The 10,562-nt window shown below is 42.6% G+C and overlaps 1 long non-coding RNA gene across 1 annotated transcript in view; it reads right to left on the bottom strand.

Annotated features, from left to right (window-relative positions):
- Nucleotides 1-233: 233 nt before the first annotated feature.
- LOC115068577 overlaps nucleotides 234-10,562 on the bottom strand; it is an 11,772-nt gene continuing 1,443 nt past the window's right edge. The window contains exons 2-3 of the long non-coding RNA XR_003847921.1: nucleotides 1,260-1,301; nucleotides 234-423 (exon numbers count right to left, since the gene is read on the bottom strand). This is a non-coding gene — a long non-coding RNA (uncharacterized LOC115068577). The remainder of the gene's footprint in view (nucleotides 424-1,259; nucleotides 1,302-10,562) is intronic.

Raw genomic sequence — 10,562 nt, 5'->3', positions numbered from 1 at the left:
TGACTGCTCTTACAGAGGACCGGGTTCGATTCCTAGCACCCACATGGCAGCTGTGAACCGTCCTTAACTCCAGTTTCAGGGGAATCTGAAGCCCTCTTCTGACCTCCGTGGCATTGCACGACATGGGTGCACTCACATATATGCAGGCAATACACTCATACACATAAGATTAAAATAATAAATAAAATATTAAAAAAGAAGAATGAGGAAAGCTTAAGAAACCTCTTCCAGAATGTTCAGAATGATTTCAGCATGCCCAAACAGGAGGTCCCCCACCACAGGAGACAAAGGACATCTGCTGTGCCTTCCTCTTGGTCTTCCCAGACCCGAGTACGAGTTGTGTGTGCTGCATCGGCAGAGTTTCACAGGGCTGAAACGAATGTCTCACGGGCCTTGTCCTTTGACTTCGGTCACATCCCACTGCTGCAGAGGAGAAATGAACTTTTTTTTTTTATTTTTAAATAAAGTTTAATGACTTTGAGAAAAAACATTTAGGTGATTTTTAGTTGATCATAAGGGGAAAAAAAGAATCACATCTTGATTTTATCTTTTAATTTCAAGGTCTGTCTCTGTTCAAAGCTCTTGGAGACTCAAATAAATCACTAAGTCCTTACAGTTCACCCTGCCCATTCAAAGCAGAAATCTCACAAACACACCACAGGCTCAGAAACTTGCCACCGACTCTGGCTTGCTGTGGGGAGAGGTTTGCTTTGTGTGGGTCGATGTGCACCACAACCCCGAACCACTGCCTCCCATACTTCCTCCCTTTATTTCTCTATTACTTTCCCCAAGGAAAAAAGCTCCTCATCTGTATTCCACCCAAACAGATTCCAGAAGCCCTGAAAGTGTCTGCCTCGTCCTTCTACATCAGTTCTAGGGTGATCATAAATCAATAGTCTGTGGACGAGGTGTTCAGACCCAAAACACTCCTTTGAAAAACCCTGTCGCTTCTCTCCTGGAGCAGCTGCAGCCTTTTATTAATGGCTCAGGAGTCTTTCACACCTCCTTTTAAATCCAGAGCATTTGAAGTAATAAAACAGGGACCAGTTTATAGGCAGGAAATATTAAAATACTTAATTGCTTTTTTTTCTTGGCACAAGGTAGACAGCCTCAAGCTTTCTATAACACGTGAAAAAAAAAAGGACACCTGCCTGTGCCTGAATGGACATGAAACAGGGCCTTGCCAAATTGGATACATCTGTGACTAAACCTCTGCTTTTAAACCCACATCAAGCCCATTTTTTTTTATTAGTTCTTACCATTTCCCTCCAATTACTTTTCATTTTCGTCTTCCTTCTTGTCTAGGCAACAAGAAAACACAAACAAGGGTAAATTGATACCATACCAAAAATGATTTTCTAATCTGTCCCAAAGAGAAATGGGACACAACTTTAACCTGGAATTTTTTTCTACTGTCCATTCCTAGGGTTAATAAGTCCATTAAACCCTTCTCAGAGAAATGCTAAATGCTGCACTAATGGAATCACTGGATCTTCTGACTCGTCAGTCTATACAGCAGAGTAAGACAGACTGTGATTAAGTCCCAGCTCTGTCAGTTGCTACTGATGTGACTTTAGTCAGGTTCCTTGGCTTTTTATCTCTAACCTGAAGATAATCTATCTATAGCACCTCTCACATGAGTTAGCTGTGGGCGACAAGAAATGATACCAATTGCCAAGTGTTTGGGATAGTCTTTGTTCCTTTGTGACGCCCCAGAGCTAGGTGTCCTTTTATTATGATTCAGTATAAAAATGTTGTTCCTAAAGTAAAAGAAGATATGGTTAGACATCCTTTCATGAATGAAATGTTATCTTGCTGAAATTTGCTTTGGTCATTTTTATGTATATGTGTATTGAATGCACATGTGTGCCTCTGCATATAGAGGCTAGTGTTTAACTGGTGTCGTCTGTAGTCACTCTTTGAGATAATGTCTCTTATTAAACCTGGAAGCTGGCCTACTGGCTAGACTGGCTAGCTAGCCTGCTCCAGGGGATCCTCCTGCCTCTAGCTCCCCAGCACTGGGATTGATTACAGGTGTACATTGCTCCACCCAGGTTTTTACATGGGTGCTGGGGAAGGAACTCAGGTCCTCATGCTTACGTGGCAAGCCCTGTACTGACTGAACCGTCTCCCCAGTCCCCTCGTATTATTCTGTTGTTTGTTGTTGCTCCGTAACAAATTTCCCTGGAGTTAAGTTCTACAAACAAGACACATTGATCAACTTACAGTTCTCATCAGAAGTCTAGGGTGCTACAAACACAACTCAGTTCTCCTCTCAGGGTCTCACAAGGTAGGGATCAGGATATCATGGTGCTGACTGAGTTCATGTCTAGGACTCCAAGCAGTAAGCTGCTTCCATGTTCCTATGGTTATCATGGGAGTTCGACACCTTGTGGTTGTAGGACTGAAGGTTCTGTTTCTTTGCTGGCTATCACCATCACAACCTCTCTCAGCTCTTAGAGACCACACTCAGTCCTTTTCCATCAGAGCCCTTCCATCATCAACATGAACCATAGACTATTTCATTCACAATGATCCCTCATGCTTCCATTTTCTCTAACTTCTCTAACCAACCTGAATAAAGTCTGCTTTTAAAGAGATAGCATGAGCAAGTCAGTCCAACCCAGATAATCCCCTTTTTAAACAGATTAATAACCTTCATTTCAACTACAAATCTCTTCTGCCATGTAACATGTGACCACAGAGTAACACTAGAGAGCAGAGGTCATGGGGGCCATTTTTGAATTCTGGCCATCATAAAATGAATAATGGAGTTTGGGATGAAGAAATACCCTGCTGTAAGGCAGAGCCAAGAAAAAATGAGGCAGCCGCGTAACTTTTCTTCCTAGTCTCCACTGTTGTTGCCCTCGAAATCATTCTTCACAGAACTGTTTGAATTAAATATCTAGAAGAAGACCTTGTTAGCTCCTCCTTGCCTTCAAGGTCAACCTTAAATCTCAGCCTGAACTATAAGTCACCCATGTCATCCCTGTGTCTCAGAACTACCTCTCAAGCCTTTTCTTAATTCCATATTCATACACATCCCAGAAACACCAAATCACTCATCGCATCCCCCTATTTACCAAGATGTTTCTCACCTGTCTTTTTTATATCTAATAAATAATTTGTAAATAAAACATTTTTCCCACAGATAAAAAAAAACTGCAACCTCAATTCCACCTCTGTGTTTTAATTCAAACTGTGCTCTCCACCTGGAATGTTATCACTGCGCTTTTGTCTAGGGAACACCTATTCATCTTTTAATTTTGCTCAAGTGCCACTTCATCTGCCTATTCATTCATCCAATAAATAACCATTGAATATCCACCCAATGCTACAAGCCAGAGAAAACAGACTCACAAAACCCCCGCTTCCAGAAACTAGACACTGTAGTCAGGATATTGGCAAGTCAACGAAGGGTAGCAGCCCAGTGATAGGAACAATGCCCAGAGGAAGGCTGAGGGCATCTGTAAGTGGCATTTAACCAAAGTCAGAAGTTTTCTGGGAGAATTGATATCCAAGTTGCTATGATCTGTGTGGTGGTTTGAATGAAAATGTCTCCCATAGGCTCCAAGTATTTGGACATTTTGTCCCCAGATGATGGCACTGTTTTGGGAGGTTTTAGAAGGCGTGGCTGTCCTGGAGGAAGCATGTCACTGGGGTGGGCTTAGAGAGCTCTTAAGCCTTGCCAGATCTCCAGTTGAGCTCTTGCTTCCTGTGCCTGCATGATGATGTGAGAGCTTAGCTTCAGCTGCTCCTGCTCCAGCCACCTCCAGTCACCATGCCTCCTTGCCATGACAGACTGTAATTCTTCTGGAACCATAAGCTCAAATAAACTCTTCCTTCTATAAATTGCTTTGGTCAGTGTTTCTATCACAGCAACAGAAAAGTGACTAATACAGTCTGCATGTGGTTAACCCCCCACAGGTTCGTATACTGAAGGCTTGGTCTGGTGTGGCAGTAGTGAGGGATGGTAGGTATACCAGATTACTTTTATGTTGCTGAGACAAAAACACCATGACTAAGGGAAATTATAAGAAGAAGAGTTTATTTGAGCTTACAGTGCAGGTAACAGAGGGATCAGAATCCCTCATGGGGGAGGGGAGTGACACCGGGCATGGTGAGGTAGCCTGGGCAGTAGCAGAAAGTTAAGCTCTCACACCTTCAAGCAGGCACAGGAAGCAGAGGGTTACTGGAAATCCTGCAAGGCTTAAGAATTCTCAAAGCCTGACCCCAGTACCACACTCCCTCCAGCAAGGCCCACCTCCTAAAACTTCCCAAAACAGAACCACCAACTGGGGACAAAATGTCTAAATACTTGGAGCCTATGGGGGACACTCTCATTCAAGCCACCACAGTAGGTTTTAAAAGAGCAGATAGGAGGTAATAAAGCTGTTGGAGGCATCAAAAGAAATAAATGTAGTTCTCACAAGACCAGGGCTAGCTCTCATGAGAAAGGGTGGTCACACCCTGAGGACAGCACCTGCGTTTGTTGCATTCTCCACATGGCCGGCTCTCTTTCCATTTCCTCACTGTGTTGTGAAGCAGCATGCTGTCTGGAGTTCCAAGACACTAGAACTGTGACCCCCCAAAAAGCTTCTCTGCTTTATCAAGTTAACTGCAGTTATTTTGTTAAAGAAACTCAAAAAAAGACTAACACATAAGTTAAGGCCCAACGTGTGAGTAAGGCTAATAGTTCAAGTAAATGGGAAGAAGGAGACAACAGGTTCAAGAGTAAACTGTGCAAATGGAGCTGGACATGGTGGTACAGGCCTGTAGTCTGCAGAGGCACTGGAGAGGCAGGAGAAAAAGGATTGCTTGAGGCCAGCCTACTCTACAGACGAAGCTCCAGGCCATCCAGGGCTACATAATGAGACTGAACTCAAAAACAAGTGAACAAGCAGCAAGGAAAGTGTGCAGATGGGACAGCACAACATACACGTGTTAAAAAGGAGATACTTCCTTTGAAGAACTCAAAATATGTCTGACTACAACATAGTGCAGTGATGGTAATGAGGCAATGAGGAACCACTAAAAACTCCAAGACTGTATTTGTTTGGAGATATTAAAAGCTCCTCTTGCTGCCCCACAGGTAATCGTTAGAGTGGAGAGATGGCTGACAAAAGAAGAGGAAAACAGAGGAGACACTCAGATGTAAGATGAAAGGTACTGGGTTTAGGGAGAAACAGCAGAGGTTGAACAAAAGATACAGGTGTGAGAGAAGATGCCACCGATCGGACTTGATGATGAATCATATAAAGGGGATGAGGGAGAGAGTTGCACATGTTTCTGGTTTGGGCAACAGGGTGGCTCCTGGTGCCTGTCACTGACACTGAGGACTTGGGTGGAGGAGTGCTTTGCGGGGGAAGATAATTGCTGCCAGTGACTTCTGGGATAGCCAGCAATTTACAGGGACCATTTCAATTTGCCCCAGCCCACCTGTATGATTCAACTACATTAAGCAAGAAAAGGACTTCATTTGTTGAGTGTGAGGGCAAGAAGGGAGAATATAAAAATGGCACCAGTCACTCCTTCCCTTAATTATCCACTTCAGATCCCACAGTGGAAGACTCATCATCTGGAATTTCTTACTCACCTTACCTGCGGATTATGGAGAATGATGGTAATGACATTTACTCTCTTTCTGACAACTGAGCTCTTCCTCCAGAGACATGCTTGGCTCACTGCCTCCCTCTCTTCGTTCACTTAAACATCATCTGATTAGAGAGAATTTACTGATCATTCTTGAAGGAACAAAACTTTCCATCCATATCTCAGAATGCTCCTGCTTGCTTTATTTTTTTTCCACAGCACTTTTCAGCAATTGATAAAATGTGTTATGTGTGTGTGTGTTACTGTTTATTAAAAGTTGTACAAAAAACAAAGACTTTGTTCCCTTCTGAGTCTCCATCTCTAAAACAGTATTTTACCACATAGTGAGACCAGCAAGTATTTACTGAGAAGATAAATGGAATGCAGAAATAGAGTTTGATGACCAGAAAATTCATCCGAGTTGGGAAAAACATGTAGGTGACACCAGGTTAAAAAGTGGAATTTAACAGGTAAATTCCTCAGGAAGAAAATACAGTATTATTCGGGAACCCTGAAGAATTCCAGCATTTTCCAGACTTTAAATTATGACGTATAGAAGAGTCTGCAAACAGCATGAGGGAGCTGTCTCATAAGCAGAAGGAAAGCTAGGGAAATGGAGGGGGTCAGGAAAGCAAAGGAAGGACAGGATCACAAAGGAAACATCCAGAGTGCCCAATGCTACCAAGAAGGCAAGTCAGGAAAGAGCTGACAAGCTGGGGAGACAACTCAGTGGGTAAAGCATTTGTCATGCAAGCATGTGGGCCCAAGTTCAAGTCTTCATACCCACACAAAAAGCCAACATGGTGATGTGGACTTGTAGTCCCAGAACTGGGGAGGCAGAAACAGGAGACTCCCTGAAGACTTGTTGGCCAGCTAGCTAGCCTAGTCTAATTGGCTAGCCCCAGATCACAATGAGAAATTCTGCCCCCCACACACAAATAAAGTAGGGTTGGGGAGATGGCTCAGCAGATAAAAGAACTTGCTCTGCAAACAGGAAGACCTGAGTTCAAATGCCCAGCATTGACAGAAAAAGACAGGCACAGTTATAAACTCCTATAACCCCAACATGGGGCGGGGCATGACACAAAACAAGTAGATCCAGCGAGTTTGCTGGCCTGCCTAGCAAAAATGGTCAGCCTCCTAGTTCAGTGAGATACTCCTTCAAGGCAATAAGATAGAAGGCAATCATGAAGGACATCCTGCTCTGGCCTCTGAGCATGCACACGCAAAGGCACACACAGTCTCACACTCACATGTATGTTACACACACACACATCACAAAAAACTGGAAAGTTTCCATTGTGTTTAGCAACAAAAAAGGCATTATTGACCTTGATTGAAAGCAATTTGGGGGCAAGATCAGATTTCAGTGGTCTTAAGAGTAAAAGTCAAGAAAGAAAAAATTAGAAAAAAGGTAGGTGATGCTGCTAGTTAGCACATTCTAGACGAGATAGGAAAGCTGTACCACTGAAATCACAGTATGGTAGTCTAATGAGATCTGCAGATGACAAAATCAATTGACATGCCAAGGTGGATGGGGGAAATGCCACAGGGCCCCACCTGAAGATGAAGAGCTACAGGCAATCAATGAATTCTTAGCAAGAGAGAATCAGTTTTTCTCCAGAGACTAGCTCCTTGGGAGGTTATTTAATCACAAATGGGCAGCCCTAAACACAGGTACACATGAGCACTGCTAAATGAACTCAGTGCCTTGTGTGTGTGTGTGTCTATGTGTGTATTTATAAGTGTATGTATGTCTAACAATAATAAAGTTAAGGACAAGAACTTGAGAGGGAGTGGGAAGACATGGGAGGAGTTTGTAGGGGATTGGGAGGTATAAAAATAATGCAAAGGCAATAGTTATGTATGAAATTCTCAAAATTAAAAAATATATGTTTTTATGGGCCTGGCAAGATGGCTCAGCAGTTAAGAATACTGGCTGTTCTTGCAGAAGACCTCGATTTGAATCCCAGCACCCACATGGCAGCTAACAATTGTCTGTAACTCCAGTTCCAGGGGATTGGATAGCCTCTTCTGACCTCCACTGGCATTACACAACACAAGTGCACTTACCTACATGCAGGCAATACATGCATACACATAAAATAAAAATAAATAAAATATTATATTTGAAGGAGAGTAACTGGAAGGATCCAGGCCCGAGAGGAGCTGTTTTTCTGAAGATAATGGAGGACTGAACAAATTAAAAGTTGGTGGGAAAGACACAGTATGCAGGAAGTGCTTTAAGATAAGAGAAGGCAAAAAGATAATAAATACCAGGAGATCACTAAAGTACAGGAAGTGAGGCTTCCTTTTTCTAGAAGCCTCCTGTGACCTCCCCTGCTCTCCTCTCCTTCCTCCACACAGCAGCCTGAATCTGTGTGAACATGCACAGGTCTAACACTGTGGCTATACAGAGGAACTGTGGCCCTGTATATGCCACTGATATGCCAGTAGATTCTGAGCTCGAGTACAGAAGGGATTTGTCTTTTCATCCTCAAGAAATAGCACAGAATTTGGTACATTTTAAAAAACACTAAGTATTTGACAAAAAAAAGAATGAATGAGTTAACGAGTAGTTGTGCAGGGAGGTGGACACAAGGACACATGGACTCCGAGAATAGTTACTGAATGCCAATCACGTGCCAGGCCTTTGCTGGACTCTGGTCGTTGGTCAATGAACAAGATAAAAACCATGAACAAGTAAACCAAGGAAAAGTTATGAAAGTGTTGGAGGAAAAACTAAAAGCAAACTCGAACCACATGAAACATCATGAACCAGCACTTAACAAATTCAAGAAAGTCAATGTTTTACCACAGACACCATGCCTCTTTCCAGAAGATTTTCTTCAAATGGGAAAGGACGGTGCCCTTGCCATTTATAAAGATCGATTACAGGCTTACTTCCTCATTTCATGTTTGTAATAATCATAATCTATGAATCATTTGCCTGAATTTTCCTTTCTCCATATGCCCTCAAAGGTGCACTAGTTTCCTAGTTCTTTGCCAAAACAGACACACATCCAAGTTCCCAAGATACAGTGGTTAAAACCCTGACTGTGGCTTATTCCAGTTGCCATCCCATTCAGGACCTGACATTGTTACGTTCCCCTACCAGGATTAGGTATAAAAGACGAGAAGAAAGAAGTAGAAAGCACTCATATGGATTCCTTTGCAGGCAAGGCACTAAAGGCAAAGCTTTCAGAGATATTGCTCAAATATTTCCAAATCGATTGCCAGTGTCTGTGTCTTCACCACACATCCCAGACTATCTCAAGTCTCTTGCACAGAAGTGACTGAAGCACGCTACTAACACACAAATGCCCAAAAACTATCCAGGTTACTCACGCAAGTAACAAAAAGTTATCCAAACAAATATACAAGGAGACATGGCAGTCGCTGTGGATCATTCCAGTGCCCACATTCTAAAGTCTCCTGGATACAGATGTTAATCAGACACTTGTCTTTGTACTGACTTCCCTTATTTTAGCCACATTTTTAAAAAATTAAGAGTTGAATCATTTGTTGGCTCTTCTTACTCTGAAACTCAGTTGCTAATCTTGGTTTGTTCAGATATGATTTTCCCCCAATGATATTATCTAATTGAGAAAGTGCTTTTATATGACTTGTTCCCAATTCTTTAGCCATGAGCTCAGACCTGCACTGTAATCTTCCAACCGGATATCTGGATGTCCCTCCAATACCACAAAGCAAACATGTTTAAAGCCAAACTCATCTTCTGCTACAAAAACCTGTTCTTCCACTTAACGTCCTAGTTTCTATGAATGATGCCACTGTTGTGTTGGCAAACACACAATGGTTACCCATTTCTTTCCTATCTTTTCCTCCAATCCATTCTTTATTTAAATCTGTTTGGATTTATTTATATTTTTGTGTATTAGTGTTTTTTCTGCATCTACCTAAGTGCACCCATGTCATTCAATGCCCATGGACGCCATGTTGGATCCCCTGAAACTGGAGTCTTGGACAACTGTTAGCAGCCACGTAGGTTCTGGGAACGGAACCCAAGTCCTCTACAAGAGCAGCCAGTGATCTTAACCACTGACCCATCTCTCCAGCTCCCCTTCCCATCCATTCTTAAATTCATTGCAAAGTTTTCTAAGACCCATTTCCAATGTATCATTCCCATCCAACCACAATATTCTTCTCCTCCTTCCATTCCAGTGCCATCCAGCTTGCATGTCTTTTCACAGATACTACTGCAAACTTTATTACTCAGAGAAGAAAATTGCCAGTACAGATCAGTTTTTATTGAAATCCTTGTTTTTTATCTCTTTGTAGGTATTTTATCTTGAGCAGTTTTCCCAAGCCCTCTAAACAACTGTTTTCATAAAATGACTATCCTTACAGGAGTATAGAAGATGATGCAATTCAAAATGCCTAGTGTAAAGTTGCTCAGTCAATTGCCCTTGCCCTAGGGAAGTACTCCAACTATGTGTTTTCCATGCCCCCAAGCATCATGATTTTCTTTTCTCTACAAAGACAAGATGCAGCAATGTACCTGTCCTTCGTGAGCACTCCAGCTGTCTCCTTGCCTTCGGAACCCTAACAGCTCAGTCCTTCCCAACTATGCAGATCTGTTCAGCACACTGATCTTTCCACCTGATAAGATTGTTCTAGCAATCTTTGCCACTCAAAATCCTTCCACCTTTAACAAATAACTTAAATGTCACTCCATGGGTCCTAATTCTGATGATCAAGTATGATTTCTTCAGCTTTTGACAGAGGCCATTATGGCTGTAGATTCTGCTTTTGAATCACTGATTCATTTTCTTAAAATCTCTATTTTGGGGGCTGGAGAGATGGCTCAGTGGTTAAGAGCACTGACTGCTCTTGCAGAGGACCTGGGTTCGATTCCCAGCACCCACATGGAGGCTGTGAAACGTCCTTAACTCCAGCTCCAGGGGAATCCGAAGCGCTCTTCTGACCTCCACGGCATTGCACAACAC

This window comes from Nannospalax galili, unplaced genomic scaffold (genome assembly GCF_000622305.1).
Source record: "Nannospalax galili isolate Female #2095 unplaced genomic scaffold, S.galili_v1.0 scaffold191, whole genome shotgun sequence".
Taxonomy (NCBI): domain Eukaryota; kingdom Metazoa; phylum Chordata; class Mammalia; order Rodentia; family Spalacidae; genus Nannospalax; species Nannospalax galili.
The sequence above is the reverse complement of the archived record's forward strand: the minus strand, read 5'-3'. Positions and strand labels throughout refer to the sequence as shown.